At 37.5% G+C, this 7,500-nt stretch overlaps 2 protein-coding genes across 9 annotated transcripts in view; one reads left to right on the plus strand and one right to left on the minus strand.

Annotated features, from left to right (window-relative positions):
- Positions 1-4,979, minus strand: part of LOC135096153 (longitudinals lacking protein, isoforms A/B/D/L-like) — a 33,353-nt gene extending 28,374 nt beyond the window's left edge. For 2 of the 7 annotated variants that reach the window (XM_063997461.1, XM_063997460.1), the window contains exon 1: positions 4,376-4,978. The gene's annotated coding sequence lies outside the window, so the exon portion shown is untranslated. Of the gene's footprint in view, positions 1-4,375 lie in introns of all 7 variants that reach the window. The other 5 variants (XR_010264607.1, XM_063997465.1, XM_063997464.1 and 2 more) reach the window with 5 other exon arrangements.
- Positions 4,980-7,458: 2,479 nt separating this feature from the next.
- LOC135096062 (protein bric-a-brac 2-like) overlaps positions 7,459-7,500 on the plus strand; it is a 20,861-nt gene continuing 20,819 nt past the window's right edge. Inside the window, exon 1 of one of the 2 annotated variants that reach the window (XM_063997293.1) lies at positions 7,459-7,500. This exon is cut by the window's right edge and continues 122 nt beyond it. The gene's annotated coding sequence lies outside the window, so the exon portion shown is untranslated. The other variant, XM_063997292.1, reaches the window with a different exon arrangement.

Consider the following 7,500-nt stretch of genomic DNA (forward strand, 5'->3'; position numbering starts at 1 on the left):
AGTGATTAAAAAAAAATTATCTTTTCTGACACACCCTGTTTCTGTAGGCACTCCTGTAAATTTTTATTTATTTATTTATTTATTTATTTATTTATTTATTTATTTATTTATTTTTATAGCGTGAATGAAAAGGACAATGAAAATTTTTCCCCTTCGTTCTGTAAGTGAAAAGTTTCCCTCCTCTGGCTGTGTGAAGGAGGAAAGCGAGGAAAATGAAAAAAGGAAAATGAAATAGAGAGGAAAGCAGAACTGTGAAAATAAACAAAAAATTTTCCTTTTTTCCAGCACAAACCAATGAAAAGATTTGTTTTTTTCCTTTGGCTGTGAAAATTACATTAAAAATTTTCCCGTTTCTTGTCACTATGGAAAGATTTGCTTCTTTCTCCTTGTTATGGAAAGGCCTATAAAATTTTCCTCTTTCCAACGTGAACCAGTGAAAATATTCGTTTCTCTGGCTGTGAAAAGTGCATAAGAATTTTTCCCTTTTCTTTTCATCATGGAAAAGCTTGTTCTTGTAATGAAAAGACCTCTAAAATTTTCCTCTTCCTTGTGTGAGTGAATGAAAATTTCCTTCTTTGGTATAGATAAAAACAGAAGTTTCCTTTTTCCAACTTGACTGAATGAAAACTTTAAGAAAACATTGAAATTTTCCTCTATCTCGTCTCTTTATGAAAATATTTCCTCTTCTGGCTAGGAAAAAAACCACTAGCTTTAATATTTCCCTTTTCCTATAGCATGATTATGAAAATTTTTCCTTCTGTGGCTGTGAAAGTAAAATTTTCATCTTTAGCGTGACTGAGGGAAAATTTTTGCTTCTGGCTGTGAAAAGATGAAGATTTTCCTCTCTAGCTTGAATGAGAGGAAACTTTTACTTCTGTGGCTGTGAAGTGATAACAGAAAACATCCTTATTTTCCTTCGCTGTGAAAAAGAAGAGTGAAATTTTCCCCTCCTAGCTTAACTGAAAATATTCACTTCTTTGAATGTGAAGAGGAAAGCAATTTTTTTTCCTTTCTCGCTGTGAAAAGACCCAGAAATCTTTTTTCCTGTCATTTTGAAAAGTTTCCATTTCTTGACTGGGAAAAGAGAGCAAGTATTTTCTTTCAATCCTTGCCTGTGAAATAGAGGAAGTAGTAGTAGTAGTAGTAGTAATAGTAGTAGTAGTAATAGTAGTAGTAGTAGTAGCAACAGTAGTAGTAGTAGTAGTAGTAGTATCTAGTGAAAAACATGAAACTTTTCCTTTTTAAACTGGAAAAAAACAATGAAAAAGTAGAATTTTCCTCATTTTTAGCGTGAATGAAAAGATTTCCTTCTGATTATGGAAACTGCCAAAAAATTTCCGTCTTTCCATCTTCTCTGTACAAAAAAAAAGGGGAAAACCAATAAAATTTCCCTTGTCTTACGTGACTGTGAAAACGTGAATTATCTAGCAGGGAAAATCGCGAGTGAATTTTTTCCTTCTACCGTGACTATGAAAAGACCAGTCAGTATTTATTTATTTATTTATTTTATTTATTTTTTTTTTTCCCTCTTCTGAGTTCAGTTTCTTTGGAAGGGAAAAGAATTTGTAAGTAAATATTTTCCTCTCGTGCGTGACGATGAAAAGGATAGTCAGTTTTTTCCCCCCCCTCTCTCTCTCTCTCTCTCTCTCTCTCTCTCTCTCTCTCTCTCTCTCTCTCTCTCTCTCTCTCTCTCTCTCTCTCTCTCGTGAATCGTCAACAAATTTAAGACAAAAAATTAACTTTGACTTACTACTACTACTATTACTACTTCTACTACTACTACTACTACTACTACTACTACTTCTACTACTACTACTACTACTACTACTACTACTACTACTGCTGCTATCCTTACTGTGAAAATATATGTCAGTCTTTCCGTCTTTTCCCTGTGTGTGTGTGTAAATAATAATAATAATAATAATAATGTGTGTGTGTGTGTGTGTGTGTGTGTGTGTGTGTGTGTGTGTGTGTGTGTGGAAAGTTTGGTTCAGCTGTGAAAAGATTAAAGACAAAAAAATTATCTTCCTGTTCTGGCTGGAAAAAAAAAGTTAGTGGAATTATCTTGTCTGTGAAAAGAGAGAAAATTTTCCTCTCCTAGCGTGAGTGAGGGAAATTTTGCTTATTCGACTATGAAAAACAAGGGAAACAAACAAATTTCCTTCCTATCTTGACTGGAAAAAAAAGTTACGTGTATCATCTTGTCCGTGATAAGAGAAAATTTTCCTCTCTTAGCGTGAGTGAGGAAAATTTTGCTTATTTGACTGAAAAACAAGGGAAACAAAATATTTTCCTTGCTATCTTGACTGGAAAAAAAAGTTACGTGAATTATTTTGTCTGTGAAAAGAGAGAATTTTCCTCTCCTAGCGTGAGTGAGGGAAAATTTTGCTTATTTGACTATGAAAAACAAGGGAAAACAAAAAAATTTCCTTCCTATCTTGACTGGAAAAAAAGTTACGTGTATCATCTTGTCTGTGAAAAGAGAAAATTTTCCTCTCTTAGAGTGAGTGAGGAAAATTTTGCTTATTTAACCATGAAAAACGAGGGAAACAAAATATTTTCCTTGCTATCTTGACTGGAAAAAAAAATCATTTCATGGCATGTTTGTGAAAGTAAAAAATTTTCCTAACTATGAAAATATGAAGGCATAAATTAATTAATCATTTCTCTGTTTCGGCTGGGGGAAAAAAATCGTCGTATTTGGGCGGGGAAAACAGGAAAACAGGAAATTGTTTACTTATCCTTTCACCAATCTTTCTATCAATTCACCCACAGATCTATTTAAATTTACCCTTCTTAATAATGTTTCCCCTATGAAAAGATTACCTATTCGAACTGTGAAAATTTTGATTATGGACAAAAAAAGATAAAAAAAACCTCGATCTCTGTCTATTTATCTATCTATATATCTGTCTGTCTGTCTGTCAGTCTGTCAATCACTGGAGCCATGAAAACACCCTTGAAAACCCCAGTAACTTCCACTACAGACTATTGAAAGATGCAAAATGATTGTTAACTACCAAACTACCACTGTAATTATGAAAACACCTTTGAAAACCCCACTAACTTCCACTACACCCTATTAAACTATTAAAAAAAACAACAATTATAAATTTTAAGAGAGAGAGAGAGAGAGAGAGAGAGAGAGAGAGAGAGAGAGAGAGAGAGAGAGAGGGTGTGTATGGAAGCAATGACGCAAGATTTGGATAGGCCCGCGTCTTCTCGCCCCTCGTAGGCCTAAATAGAGGAGGCCTACCCGGGGATTCCCGACTGACAACAATAATAGTAATAATAATAATAATAATATAAGTAATTGATTATATTCTCTCTCTCTCTCTCTCTCTCTCTCTCTCTCTCTCTCTCTCTCTCTCAAAAGCAGTGTGTGTGTGTGTGTGTGTGTGTGTGTGTTACCGAGCGAGTGAAACTGATTTATTCATAGTAATTGAAACACCGAAACACACGCACACACGCACGCACACACACTTAATAATAATAATAATAATAATAATAATAATAATAATAATAATAATAATCTAAAACACATTTAAACACATTAAAAACCTACGTATTTATTATTATTATTATTATTATTATTATTATTATTATTATCATCATCATCATCATCATCATCATCATCATCATCATCATCATCGGTTCAGTTAAATGCATATATAATTTATTGTAATTTACGAAGAAAAATGCAGTTAGAAATTTTGTCACGTGATGAAACTATTAAACTCATTTAGAAAAGAGTAATAGTAGTAGTAGTAGTAGTAGTAGTAGTAGTAGTAGTAGTAGTAGTAGTAGTAGTAGTAGTAGGAGGAGGAGGAGGAGGAGGAGGAGGAGGAAATAAGAGCAGGAGGAGAATAAAGGGAGAAAAAGAAGAGGAAGAAGAGGAAGAGGAAGAGGAAAGACGGAGACGAGGAGGAGGAGGAGGAGGAAGAAGAGGAGGGGGGAGGATGAAGAAGAGAAGACCACGAGGAGGAGGGAAGAGGAAGATGAAAAGGAGATAAGAGACCACGAGGAAGAGGAGGAGGAGGAGGAGGAAGAGGAGGAAGAGGCGGAGGAGGAGGGAAAACGAAGACGAGGAGGAAGAGGAGGAGGAGGAGGAGGAAGAGGACGAAGAGAAGACCACGACGAAGAGGAGGAGGAGGAATATATACAAAGGAATACAAAGGAAAGACCAAAAAGAGGAGGAGGAGGAGGAGGAGGCAAGAGGAAGACGAGGAAGAAGACGAGGAGGAGAGGAGGAAGAAGAGGAGGAAGAAGAGGAGAGGGATGAGGACAAGAATTAATGATGAAAATAAGGGAAGAACAGAAATAGTAATAGTAGTAGTAGTAGTAGTAGTAGTAATAGTAGTAGTAGTTTCCTTACCTTTCAGACTCCAGCGCTGCCCGTAGTAGTAGTAGTAGTAATAGTAGTAGTAGTTGTTGTTGTAGTTTTTGTTTATAAGATACTGTAGCACCACCACCACCGCCACCACAACCACCACCAGCACCACCATTAACAACCAGTGCAAAAACAACGAACAACAACAATCCAAGTAGTAGTAGTAGTAGTAGTAGTAGTAGTAGTAGGAACAAATAGTCACTTCATTATCACTCGTAAATAAACTCGAAAAATCTCGCCTTTTTTCTGAGTTTTTTTTTCAGATTCAGCCCAAAAAAATAGTCTTTTCCAAAAAACGTAATATTTTCCTGTTTTCCTGTATGGTTTCCTCCTGGGTGTTATTTTCCGTCCATTTTCACGAGGAGGATGGAAGGGAGGAGGAGGAGGAGGAGGAGGAAGAGGAGGAGGAGGAGGTAGACTGTCCCTCGCACCTCCGCACACACATACCAAATGCATCTCTCTTCTCTCTCTCTCCTCGTCTCCTTAATATCTGCTTCCATCCATCTCCACTCCTTCAATTTCATCTCAATTTTCCACCGTTCCTGCGCCTCCAATCAAAATTTTTCATAGAGATGACCCTACTTATTTATAAATTCCACACCCGAGTACCGATTTTCATGATCCACGGGCGTGCGGTTTGGGCGTGGGCGTGGGCGTTTCTGCTACCAACAGTTGCTATATTTGCCGTCTTGAAATTGTAAATGTGTAATAACAGCCTTATTTTTCAATGGATTTTTGGAGTTATGGAGAACATATTGTGGTTTTAGGGCGTGATGAATCGAGTGGGCGTGTCAGAGTAGCCGTGGGCGTGTTCTGCGGGCGTGGGCGGGAGCTGGAGGTGCATTCAGGGGGTGGTTTTGTAACGTGAAATTTCGACCCCCTCCCTTGCTCTGCTCCAACCTAGCGATGCCCGAGGAAACAGCGCAAAGTACTCATTTTGTTTTCCTCATTTTTCCCCGTGTTCCCGCTTTCCTCCGCGCGCCTCCTTTGCACGTTATTTCCCCAAAGGATTCTACTTTCCCCTGCGCTCCTTGCAAATTAGTTTTAGGCGTGGGAAAAGGGGGAAAAATGGGAAAATGTTGGGTTAGGTCAGTGTTGTTGACCTATTGAAGAATAAGCTGGGTGAAATACGTTTTTTGTTGTTGTTGTTGTTGTTGTTGTTGTTGTTTTTGTTATTATTATTACTATTATTATTATTATTATTATTATTGGTTTGTATCTTATTTATTCATTCATTTTAATTTGTGACATTTTCTTTCATTTATTTTATTTTTTTTCTATTTTGGGTGTTTTTATATATATATATATTTTTTTTTTGTTATTTCTTGTTTTTTCATGTAATTCTCTCTCTCTCTCTCTCTCTCTCTCTCTCTCTCTCTCTCTCTCTCTCTCTCTCTCTCTCTCTCTCTGACAAGACTAAACTTGCGGTGTCCCAGAACGCACTTGAAAAATATGTGACGCAATAATTGACAAACAGTTGCCTGCTTATATAGATTAATAATTATTTAATGCATTATCGCATTGTGTATATTCATATGTATATGTACAAATGTGTTTATTTAATATGTATATGTATATAGATTCAATTACTTGCTGTTTATTTATTTATTTATTTATTTATTTATTTATTTATTTATTTTAAGGCATTCTGTTCTGTTAGTACATATTAGTATTACATTCTCTCTCTCTCTCTCTCTCTCTCTCTCTCTCTCTCTCTCTCTCTCTCTCTCCTTCACTCCTTTCCCTCCCTCTCCCTTCCAGTCTCTCTCCCTTCCAGTCTGCCTCCCTTCCAGTCTCTCTCTCTCTCTCTCTCTCTCCATCCTTTCATTCCCTCCCTCCCTCCCTCCCTCCGCCCCTCTCACCCTCCCTGACACCCTCCCTCTCCCTCCCTCGGTCTCCCTCACTTCCCTACTAGTACGCCTGTAACTTCAGCCTTATTTCATACTTCTAAGGCTTTTTCACCCTAGTTCATGCTCGGATATAAGTAATTAGGGTGTGCTGGGAAGTATTTAAGGGTGCAAGGGTGAAGTGACCCACGCCAGATGCTCAGAATAAGAATTTAATATTTGGAAGCTTAGCAACCCAGCCATATTTGCATGGAAGTTGCCAAGAACCTACAGATACAGTCGGATTTTCAAGTGTTGGTATTGATTTTAGGGTGACTAGCGTGGTTTTCAGAGTGTTAACGTGTATGGGAGTGTTGTTCATTTATTTTGAGTGCGGGTGTTCATGTTCAGGTGGTGTAAGTGTGGAGGAATTAGTAAAAATAAAGGTAATTTTTGGTAACCGCCTCGCAGCCTCGCAGCCTCGTCAGAAACGAAACTTTGCCTCGAATCCATTACAGATCTTAAGTTCTCCTAAACAACACGTAACTATCTATTAATACTCTCAACTACCGCCTCCCGTGGCCTCATATAATTACTAGTTTCTATTTAAACCATTTGCAGACTATTAATAGTTTAGTAGGCGCCAAAAAATGCTAAATATATGTACCAAAACAGTCTGAGCTTTCAATACCAAGCGTAAGGAAGAGAACACTCCTTCATACAGTTAATATAGGATTTATACAACAAGGATCAAAATATAATAGGAATATACACTAAAATCTCCTTGATTACCGTAACATAAGGCATCAGCTCACTCACTAACCGGTAATATGCAACAGAAATTATGCGCAAGTTAAAGAGAGGGTGACAAAACACTTAATATTTCCGTAATTAAATAAAACCCGGCCTAAAAACAGATACACATGCATTAAACAGGCATTTAACTATCATAGCAGACCATCTATAAGTTCACATAAACTTAGAATAACGAATAAAAAACGAGAATAGAGATAACACACAAAAACACACATATCTCAAAAACCACGCAATTTAAAGCACCCAAACACACAGACCGCATAAAACAAACACAAACCTAAACACCAACCGCAAAACAAGCGTGAAAAACCCAACAGGAATCGAGAAAAATGGAAAAAAGTGAGGGGAGGTGACAGCGAGCGCGACAGTATTGGAACGGCGGGAGGAGGCAAGCGGGAGTTGGTTGAGTGAATCCACCTTTGCTCCGCCTCCCGCCATCCCACTGTAGGAGGAAGAGGAGGGAGAGGA

The sequence above is a fragment of the Scylla paramamosain genome, unplaced genomic scaffold (assembly GCF_035594125.1).
Source record: "Scylla paramamosain isolate STU-SP2022 unplaced genomic scaffold, ASM3559412v1 Contig2, whole genome shotgun sequence".
Taxonomy (NCBI): domain Eukaryota; kingdom Metazoa; phylum Arthropoda; class Malacostraca; order Decapoda; family Portunidae; genus Scylla; species Scylla paramamosain.